We start from the raw sequence: 10,683 nt of genomic DNA, 5'->3' as shown, positions 1-10,683 counted from the left end.
TCTGCACGCTTCTGTTTTCTTCGTATTACCTCTGCCTCTACGTTCACCTAGTGTTTCTTCCAGCATTACTCCTTTCATAGTATTTGCTTTTTTTAGATTCACCCATGAGGCACTCTCGGTGTGGGTTTTTGCATGTTTATATGGAAGACTTTCTTGATGGAGAACTATGCCTCTGAGTTTGTGCAATTACTTTGTTTTCTGAATAAACCCTAGAGAATCCCAGACAAAATAAAATCCCAGGATTAGTCGAGTAGCCAGTGGGCCAGTTTGTAATTTTTTTCGTATTTTAAATATATTTGTCAGTAACTGATGATTGTATTTTAAAGTAGGTACAGAATAGTCTTCTGCACACCTGAATTTCACGTTAGATAGGGACACCAGGTATCCTAGGTTGAATGAATATTAATGAACAGTGTGGTCTATGTTCTGGTTTACTTTGGAGAATGGTTGACAAATTTTTAAAACTGGAAAGGATTATGTTTATTTTAAACCCCTGGTACTTCAGATTTGAAAGAAACAAACTTGTAATATAGCCCAAATTTATTGTAAACTGTTTAGTTATTTGTATTAAATGAAATGACTCAAAGGAGTTCGTGTCTGCTGAAGATTTAAAGAAAACAAAATCAAATTGCGGGAGATAATTGGTTAAAAGCTTGGAGACAGCGTTGATTGAAATATTAAGCCCATTTGGGGAGTAGTGTATTCCACTGCTTCAGAGCAACTGTTTTCTTCACATTATTTTATTCATTGGATTTAATTCAACATCTGGTTAATTCAAGGCTGAGAGACTGATTGACAGTTGAAAAAAACGCATAATTGATTTTCCCTTTTTAACTTATGCGTAGAAGAGATAGAGGAGAAAACGACTTCTATGACTTCTGAAGGTCTTGGTGACCAGAAACAACCAGATGTTTATTAATTATGGATTCCTCGTTGAAAAGAATTTATTTTTTCCTGAGTATTCAGTGTTCTTTACATGATGATCCACTTGCTTGTTTGTTTTATGGATAACACTGAGTGATTTTTTTCCTTATCAGTATGACAGAGGTAGACTGTGGTCCACTCCAGGTCTTGCAAGAAATGTGCTCCACGTGTGCTTCTATACTCCAGAGGACTCTCATCTCGTGACATGGTTGTCATACCTGGCTGCTGTAGACTTAATTTTATTTATTTATTTACGTTCTTTTGTCCTTTTTTGCTTAATTTTTTCCCCGATACTTCAGCGCTCTGGGACTTTGCACCCTGCCTTGGAGTGGTGTGGCTCTTCTCTTGGTGCTTGTATGGGGTGGAGAGGTCTGTCAGTGCTGTGCCATTTTCTTGGTCATTCTCTAGGTCATTTTCTTCCAGGGAAATGCATAGGTGTAGGGAAGTCCCAATTCAAGCTGTGGTGGGCACAACAGGATCCTGGCACGGCTAGCTCTGATTCTCACCCTTCTCCAGAAAGGCGGGGAAGAAGGGAGAGTTCCTTGTGGAATCCCCTTTGCTATTCCTGACCTCTCAGCAGCATCCATGCTATCTTTCTTCCTCTGGGCAACTGCCGGGGTGCTGTAATGCACCACTATCACCAGCACAGCTCAGCTATAAACACCTTTTTAAGAGGGTGAGGCACATTAACCGCTGGCCCTGTTTGCTGGTGCCATGTACTCAAAGAAATATCTTCTGCTACTTTAATGACTTTCTTTTCTCTTTATAGCCTCTGTGTCAGCAAGCGGAGAAATTCTATCTGTTCCAGCTCTTGCTGCAGACGAATACACTCGTCAGTTCACTGGAGGCAATGTGTTATTCTGCTGGTACCTTTAGGAAGACTCTTTGTATTCCACCTAGATGTAGGCACTGGACCAGTAGGCACATGTAGGCACAAACGCCAGTGTTACCAGGGTTTGCTCCCAGGCTAGAAAAAGCCCAGGTAAAACATGGAGCCATCTCTCCATGAGCAGTAACTCATCTAAGGCAGAGAGAGTTCTTGATAATAAGATCCCTGACCAAGCCCACCGTATGGGGCTGGTTTGTAGGTCCAGTTTTTCTAAGATTTTCAGTGCTGATTCTCATACGGGAGAAGCATTGAAGTGCATCATTTTCCTTCATAGAGGGTAAAGCCTAGCTTTTCTTGACCTGCTTCACAGGACCACATGCCCTTAGTAAGTCCTCTTAGAGGTGTTCACTGAGCCAAGTACCCATCTATGGGACATTCTTTGGTGTGTTGCATTGGCAATGATTTAATTCCTGGACAATGTGATAAGTTTATTGGCCACCTGTTAGCTCCAGCAGCATTGTCAGCCTACAGCGAAGTAGCTGTGACGTTAACTCTGCCTTGTAGGTGGAGCTCAAGGTTTTTGCTTCACCATCGTGCTCCTCTTGTCTTTAGCAGCAAACGCTACAGGAGGTAGATGTGGACCAGTACGTGGACTCTGAAGAGCAGAGATAAGCAGCTGTTGGATTTTGGGGGGGAAACAGGCCTTTTAGTTGGCAGGTGCCATTCTTTGCATGGGCTCCATACAGAATTAGGCACAGTCAACAGCCTCCTGGTGTAATATTTAGCTCCTGTTCCTATGAAATGAAGCCAAGGTCACAGCTTTCATTGCTGTTTCCACCTTTATATCTTTATTAATGCAATGCTTATAGGAAAAAAAAAAAAGGCAGCAGAATTTCCATTGTCACAATGTATTGGCTTCATCTACTTCCACTTACCCCCATAGCCCTGGTCGGCACCTCTGAGTGTCATGGTCCCTCTTTGGTTGTGCCCCTGGTCCTTTCCTCCTTTTGGCGTTCAGCTAGCTCATTTCAGCAGCAGTTGGTTGTCTGTCCTGCTGGCCACACCGATTTTGGAGGTTGCCAGTGAGAGCCAGCCAATGTGGTTTGGCATGTTGATAGCAACTCTCTCACTCCAGCTCCCTTTGAAGAGAGAGAGTCATTGGACTCAGGGGAGCCCCAACCATCTCTTCTGGCTCAAGGGGAAAAGACTCCACAGCGGTTATTCTCTGAAACCCAAACCGGAATGGAAATGGCAGGCAATCTGGGGCTTGAGGTGTCAGGTTTCCTTTATCTGAAAAATTCACATTGTTGATTTTTGGCAACCGCACTCTGGCTTCTTACCAAGGAGATCTTTGCATAAGCCTCTGAATTTGCAAAATTTGTATTTTTGGAGTGCCACGGGGGTGTTTCATGGGCAGTTTTTGTATTCTGTGTAAAGTCAGTATAGGTCTGTTAGTAATTCAGAATAATGCTTCTTGAGTTGTCAGCAGTAGCCAGGGCTCTTAGAAATACTTCGCCCATGCTGATTGCTTTCTTCAGATATGGGGCTGGGGAGGTGAAATGGTGGTTTAAGCTCAGGGAGGCTCAGAGAAGCAGTTCACCCCTTTTCCTTGGGCTTAGTATGGATGTAGTGCGCTCAGTCTCCAGTGAATCAGCCAGAGTCATGGGCAATACGAGTCCAGTCCCTAGCATTAACTGGGCCAGTGCTTGAATCAGCATTGGCCAAGGCCTTGCTCCTTCAGAATGGGTTTGCTGCCTTTGAACTCCTCCTGGCTCGGTGTGGGTTTGTGCTGTGGCAGGGTTTGGAGCCAGCCTGGCTCTCCCAGGCCACACGGCACCCGGAGCCTGTGTCATCCTCTGCACCAGCCTTGGCCTCCAGCAATTCCCGTTGTGGGTTCCTCCTTTTCATTTTCCCAGGGCTCGCTTGCTCAATAGTTAAGTGTGATCTCAAGCAGGGTCACGCTCTGTACCATGGCAGCTCTTCCTGCATGCCTATGCAAACACAGACAATTCCTCTTGCCCATCAGGAAAGGACGTCTCCTAGATGGAGTGGCATGTTCTCTTTGAAAGCCTGGGGACTTGCCGGAAAAAGAGGTTTGGACAACAGTGTGACAGAGTTCAAAGCCATCAAGAAAGTCCATCCAAATGGTTTGCTTCCACAGAGCAGAGAGTTGTTCCATGCCTGAATGCCAAGTGACTTCTTAATTTTTATGTCTACCACATTAGACTTTCCAGAGAGTCCCTGAGATGGTTGTTCTCGCAGTGAAGCACGAGTGCATCTCTTTCTATTTGTAGATTATCCTGATAGATAACAGAATGTGTTGGAGCTTGCTACCCAATATGCAAAAGCAGGTGTGCTTTTGTTGGTTGGAGCTGGCTCTTTCCAGCTTGAACGATGTTTGTAGCTCTCTGCAGAGCAGATATTCAGAGTTTTGTTGGTATTCGTTAGGCACAATGGGGTTGCGGAAGCACCCAGAAATGGTGCTGCATTTGATAGAGCTGTGTTAAATCTCCGTTAGCCTTGAGGACCTCAGGATTGATTTCCAGGTCGTGATTGGTGTGTGGTGTCCTTCTTCAAGTCCCCCATGGTGTAGATGGTCATGGGAGCCTTCAAAACCAAAAAGAAGAGTTTTGCTAGAGCTGTATTTCTTTGAGATACTATGTGGTACCTGTGCAGTCATCTGCAACCCGTTCTCATTCCTTCTCATTAATTTTATTCTGGTTTGTAGATTGAGGGGAAATCACGGTTCCGAGCCAGGGCCAGGGGCAGAAATACTGATAAGGGAAACAAAAAGTCCCCATTTCTGGCTGCTTATGGCTCACAATTTTAGAGTACCAGCAGGTATGTGAAAGCCTGAAAGCTCCCATTGCTGGTCAGTAACCTTATTTAAGTTGGCACGATGTAACTGGAGCAATGTTCTGCAGCTTTTGGATGTTTTTATGGTACTTCTGTTTCTGACCAAATGAAGTTTACAGGCATTCAGGTTCCAATTCTTACAGGTTTTTATGTTAGAAAATTATAATCATCCCCTGTTATTTTCTACTCAAAATGTATGTATTTTAAAATACATATAATCACTTAAATATGTAGCGTTCCCATCTGAATGGCAAAAAGGCCATTTGCATTTGATATAAAAGTTACATTAAGTTGCAAATTACTGTTGTTTGAGTTGTTACTGGTAAATGAGAACCTGGGTATCTTTTAGAAAATAGCTGATGCGGAAATGTAAAACAAAGGGGGTTTAAAATTAATTATTGAAATCGGCATGTCCTATTATATTATTTAAACCAGAATATAAATCTGCGTAGCTTGGGCTTGTTGAATCAAACAGGGATCTCTCAATTGTGGATTTATTAGAATAAATTACAATTAAAAAAAAATTATGGTATCTGATCAAGATTGTTATATATGATATTTATAATTTCTGCAAATATTTTATTTGATTTGATGGGAACCAAACTGGTGCTGCCATTGCCAAAAGCCGATCCTCATAATTTATTTTGTGGTCATATAAATTTTCCTTTGCCTGCTTCTTTAGTGGTATTCCAAATTGTAACTTTTTAATGGTCAACCTATCTTGGCTTGAATTTTCCTGTCCCTGAGGTCCACAATGCTGATTTAGCAGAACAAAAACTTTGAAGATATTTGCTTTTCTCTGTGCTGTTTATTATATCCTTTGCTTCGCCTGTAGACCGAGCCCTGAAGCTTAGGTCAACAAGAAACCACCGCTGTGGTCGGGCTGGCTCATGGGAAGCAGCACTCAAATGGTTCCAGTTTGTTGTTCTCCTGGATCCCAGATGATTCCCACAGGTCCAGCCGGCAACTTCTGGCTTTTGAAATCCATGTAGATAACTCCCAAATAACGTGTCCTTTCGACGGTCTTTTTGCCTGCATCTGCACGCTGGTGGTGGTTACTCTAGGCTGGGTGAATGGTCCTGAAAGGAGAACTAGGGTGAGTTTAGCGCTTACTCGGACCCTTCGGGTTTGAGCTTTACCAAGCCAGACATCAACAACTTGTCAGCTATAAAGAGAACATGGAATAATATTTTGCATTCTTTTTTTTTTTTTTTTTTTACTTTATAAAGTTAAATAAGTGCTGCAAGAAAGTTTCTCTGTGTGTGTTTGTTCACTTCCTTAAAACCCTGGATTCCAGACTTATAAATACAGGCTGACTTCATGTTTACAATTATGATCATTCTCATTTGAATTGATTGATGCTACTTGTAAAACAAAACAAAAAAAAAGCATTAAGATGTGTTTAGATCTGCAGGAAAAGATTAATCCTCTTGTTAAAATATGTTGCTTTTGTACATAAGGGAAAACCAGTGTCAAAGTGTCAACCTCTCGCACTTTTCTAAAACTGGGAAGCCTGTTTGCCAGCTATTACAGATGTAAAGGAAAGACTTTACAACCAGACTTAGGAGATGCAGCTTTTCACAAAGTTAGCACTAATATTGCAAGCTTAATAGTAGTTGGGTATTGACCTTAAATAAAGAGTCAGCATTTCTTACAAAGAATCATGGCCTGATACTTAGAATTCTTTCTTTGTTGGGGACTTTTAATGTCATCTCTGCGTTGCAGATTTCTAGCTGGAGTTTTGCCCTAATTCTTTGCAGAAGATGATGTAGGCTTACTAATCCATGTGAGTTTTCTTAAGAAATGTAAACCACTTTTCAGATTTACCAAATTATCCCTGAATATCGTCTTCAGCTGAATTTAACCAATTTAGAAAACTTTTGCCTCTTTGTTGAGAAATACCCTTTATTCAAACTTGAAAAAAATAGATGAGGTAAGAATTACGTTTCCAAGTCTGTGTTTACAAATCTAAATCGATGACTTGGCTTTTCTCAAATGTTCAGGACACAGAAAATTTACCGATGTAAGTTTATTATGTTGGAATATGATGCCATGGCTTTGAGTGACTCAGAATGGAGTAAAACCTAAAAGTGAAATTTAAAAATCATTTATTTATAAACCATAAATGTGTCCAAATAAATTTGTGTCTGTCAGATTTTTAAACTGTGACAATGCAGTTTTGATTTACATTCCTTTTTGCTGAATAAAGTGGCTTAATTGTGCTATGTAGCATTAAAGCAAATATTTTATAAAAAGCTAAGCTGGGTGCTTTTAGGCAAACATTATTTTTGCCTTGACATACATGCAAAAATGTTTCCCACTTAAAGGAAAGTGGTTGAAGGAATTTGGAATTGGGTAATTTAGGTTGAACTGTTGAAAGCTAAGTTGCTTGCTTAGGCGTCGTTCCAGTCAAAACTTGTGCACATCTTTAACTTTCTGCAGTCTGTGTAGCCTGTGAGACCTCTGCTGACATGGATAAAGTAAAAAGCATGCAACACGTTTCCCAGATTGGGTGTATGCACCCTACTGTCACATGCACTGGAATTCAGCATGCGTTTAAGCGTGCTTGCGAATAGAAGACCTGGGGCTCCTCAGAGATTACCTGATTTCACCAAAACTCCCAGCTGGCCGTCAAAAATGAGATTTCCTTTCTCGTCTATGCCTACGCTTGGGGGGGGGGGGGGGGGGAAGGGAACGTTTTGTTGCTTTTAATATGAGCTTCATTGGATTGGTTTGTCTCACTAGTGCAGTCGTGACGCAGTGTTGTGTTTTATCAGTGCCCACCCCCGGCAGAATTCTTTGCTTAAGAGGAGGCAGATTTTCACCTACTGAATAAGACTCTGGACTTGCATTGATGCTTCTCGGTGCTGGCTTGTGTGCTCTCCTGTGCCGGAGTGAATTTTATCCCCGAACTGCCTGGTGTAAGTTATAGCCCTCTTTCTCCCCTCTGGAAGTTTGCATGTTCAGATGTGACTGTGCTGAATGATAGGATGTCTATTTTAGACTTCAGCCTGTATTTACAATCAGGAGAGGGCAAGTCGCTGGAAGAACTTAGCTTCTTTTTCTTTTGAAACAACTTTTAAATTCTGGGTGAGTTTTTAAAGATTTCTGTGCATGGTTTTCTTCTGTAAAACATGTTTTCCATAACCATGAACACTTGTTTTCTCTGAATGGATCTTAAAAATCTGTAGTGTCGAATCATAAAAACCACTTGCTTGTTAGAAGGACTTTGTTCAGTCACTGAAGGATCACATTGTCCTTTAGTTAGAGAAAGAGATATTTATCAGCAAATGCACAACAAGGACTTGTTGATACTTTACCTGTCTTACTTGTTTGTAGAATTGCTGCTTAAACGTGACTGCTGTCTGTGTTTTTAGGGAATGTTTTCAGCAACAGAATCTCCTGCTAAATATTTAATATGCATTTTTGACCTTTCAGTGGTGGGAACAGAGGTTGATAGGGGCTAAGAAAAGGAAGCATCCTCTGGAAGTTTTGGGAGCTGGCGGTGACAGTCCCTCTCTGCAATGTTAAGCTGGATGGGAGTCCTTGGAAAGCGATCAACTTCAGTCGTGCTTCCATATCGAGTAGTAGCGTGATGTATGCTTAAATGCATTGAGAACGTGTTAAAATAGGAACTGATTGATACAAAACCTGCTTCTGTGGATGCGGTAACTGATGTTTTTTTAAAGTAAGTTGAGGGTGCTTTTTGTGTACTGGAGCATTAACCTTGCATCATGCTTGGCCTTGTGACAAGTCCTGTGCATGTAATTTAGAGCCATATAGGGATGTTCTTAGTCTTGAACCACTTGAATTAATACCACCTTCCATATCATGAATGTAGTATTAGTAATTTAAAGTAGACAACTTGTGAGCCTTGTGGCCCGAGGACCGACTGGAAACGATAAGGACTATTGATGTGAATGATGTTAATAGCTTTGGTTATAAATCGGGCTTGGTTTCTGTGCAGTGCTGTGTTTAGTGCCGATACACTGGAATGTCAGGTCTGGTATGAGTTTATATACATAGGTGGGAAGCCTGACAGATCGGTTTTATATAAAGAGCAACATACAGAAATTAGAGGGGTATGGAATAACCTCCTAGAAGCTGCTGTCTGGTAAGCATTTGGGGCAGACTTTTCAGACGCTGGTAACTAGGAGTGAACTTGCCTGTCAGTACAAATTCAGTGCGACCGTCTATCATGAAATGTCTGCTTTTTTCAACACTGCAGGGAAAAGAAATCGTCCCCCCCCGTCTGTCTTGTCATAATGTGGAGTAGTTGTAAGACTTATCTTCAGAAATGCTACATTAGCTGCTGTCTTTTGATTTTTTGCTCATACTTGGGCAACAACAAAACAGTTAAAACCGGGACCTCGCTGAGTCTCTGTCCCATCCGAAGTAGGAGCAAGTTTTCAGCCGCAGCATGGGGCAACTTCTGAGAGCGGAAGAGCTGTGTATCGTATGATCTATATATACGGTATGAGCTGCATATGGTATGATTTATATACCTTTCAGTGTTTCAGAAGTGCAATAGGTTCTTCCCTAATTTTCTGTGAAAAGAAGATTAAAGGACATCGGGGGTGGGAGGGGGTGTCTCTGTTTCCTTTATGTCACGCAGTTGGATTGCTGATGGGTAATGCACTCTGATTGCTGCCCTAGACTTTGAACTTTGTCCTGGGCTTTTATTTAACCATTCGTCCCTGTTGTTAGATGTTTCTGTGTTCTCTTTTGCAGCAATTTGTTTGGCAAAAAAACCCCAAGCAAAATAATAAAAACGACAACTTTGTTTTTCAAATTTCATATTATTTTTTCCCTAAAAACCTGTCTAGGCTTAGAAGCGTACTGTGAATAGTTTCCAGGAGAGCTGTCTTAGTAAGTGTCCATATAGAAACATGTCCTAAAATGATCTCCTGATACCAGGAGATTCTGACTTTTTCCTGGGGATTCACTTGTCATTCTGCATGAATCAAGGTGCTTCCTTACCTAGATTTTCTTCCCTTAGGGAAGAAAGTGCACTTTGTGTTGACAGAGTTACAACAAGATGTTTAGCTAGCAACAAAATAAAGTCCGAGGGGGGTGTCTGGATCATCTGCCAGTGAGGCAGAGGGACGTGCTTAGCATTTCCAAAAATCAGACTTTTCTCACGGAGGGGCAAGTTCTGTAAGTTTCTAAGTCCACTTAAAGGCTTCAACTCGGACTTCAATCTCAGTTGAAGTTAAAAGCTTCAATTCCTCAGTATGATACTCTAATTGTGGATTAAAGCAAACTATATTAGCTAAAAAACTTGCCTTAGCACAAAATTAGCTTCTTACAACTTGAAATTTCATCTCCATGCATGTCCTTTTGCTCTATCAGCCATCAGAGATGCACGCTCCAGCTTGGGGTCCTGCAGCTCCCCGGCGCTAACACAGTTCCTCTGCCCTGCCGATGCCCAGGGCTGAGCTGGCAGCACGGCCGCTGCAGTGGAGGCTGGGCTGGCTCAGGAAGAGTTATCTGAGGGGTAAATAGGAAAACGAACTTTTCCACCCGGGCTCTGCTGCAGGAGCGTGGCGCAGCTGACTGCAGAGGCCTTGGTGGAGAGGAGGTGTCGGTCCTGCAGGTAAATGGGAGGATTCCCTAGCATCTGGCAGGTCAGGTTGAATTGCATTTGGCACATGTAGGGGCGTGTTTATGAAATATAAATAAGCGCAGGAAAGAAACGGGCTAGTGGCTCCCACCTGTCATGCAGAGACCAGAAGATCGGCCATTCCCTACTGTACGGCATTTTTTCCAGTTTCTTTTTTGTCCCAGTAACAACATGAAATACCACAGGATCTTGGGTTAGATTAGGTGATGAGGGGCATAGCTCAGCGTGTCTGAGCATGCCAGATGTATTTTGGGCTCTAGAAAGAAGCATGCTAGAAGACTTAGTCTGTATTTAGTCACTGGCCTACTTTGGAGGATATTTTGCATTTCTGAAAACTTTCTCAACAGAGATGTGCCTTTTTTCCCCCTTTCTTTCTATTTCTTTCTTTAAACGTTTAACATCTCTTGCAGTTATTTAAGGTTGAAAGTAGTAGCACCTAGTCGTTCACATG

The 10,683-nt window shown here is 42.0% G+C and overlaps 1 protein-coding gene across 11 annotated transcripts in view; it reads left to right on the top strand.

Moving 5' to 3' along the window:
* The window catches only part of SLC20A2 (solute carrier family 20 member 2), a 59,082-nt gene that overhangs the window by 11,730 nt on the left and 36,669 nt on the right, over positions 1 to 10,683 (top strand). For 8 of the 11 annotated variants that reach the window (XR_008466617.1, XR_008466616.1, XM_054202987.1 and 5 more), the window contains exon 1: positions 7,396 to 7,530. The exons of 1 other annotated variant lie outside the window; for it this stretch is intronic. The gene's annotated coding sequence lies outside the window, so the exon portion shown is untranslated. Of the gene's footprint in view, positions 1 to 7,395; positions 7,531 to 7,577; positions 7,700 to 8,047; positions 8,298 to 10,683 lie in introns of those variants that run through there. 2 more of the 11 variants (XM_054202988.1, XM_054202990.1) reach the window with 2 other exon arrangements.

The sequence above is a fragment of the Rissa tridactyla genome, chromosome 5 (assembly GCF_028500815.1).
Source record: "Rissa tridactyla isolate bRisTri1 chromosome 5, bRisTri1.patW.cur.20221130, whole genome shotgun sequence".
NCBI lineage: Eukaryota > Metazoa > Chordata > Aves > Charadriiformes > Laridae > Rissa > Rissa tridactyla.
Note: the sequence above shows the minus strand (reverse complement) of the source record. Positions and strands in the feature narration are given on the sequence as shown.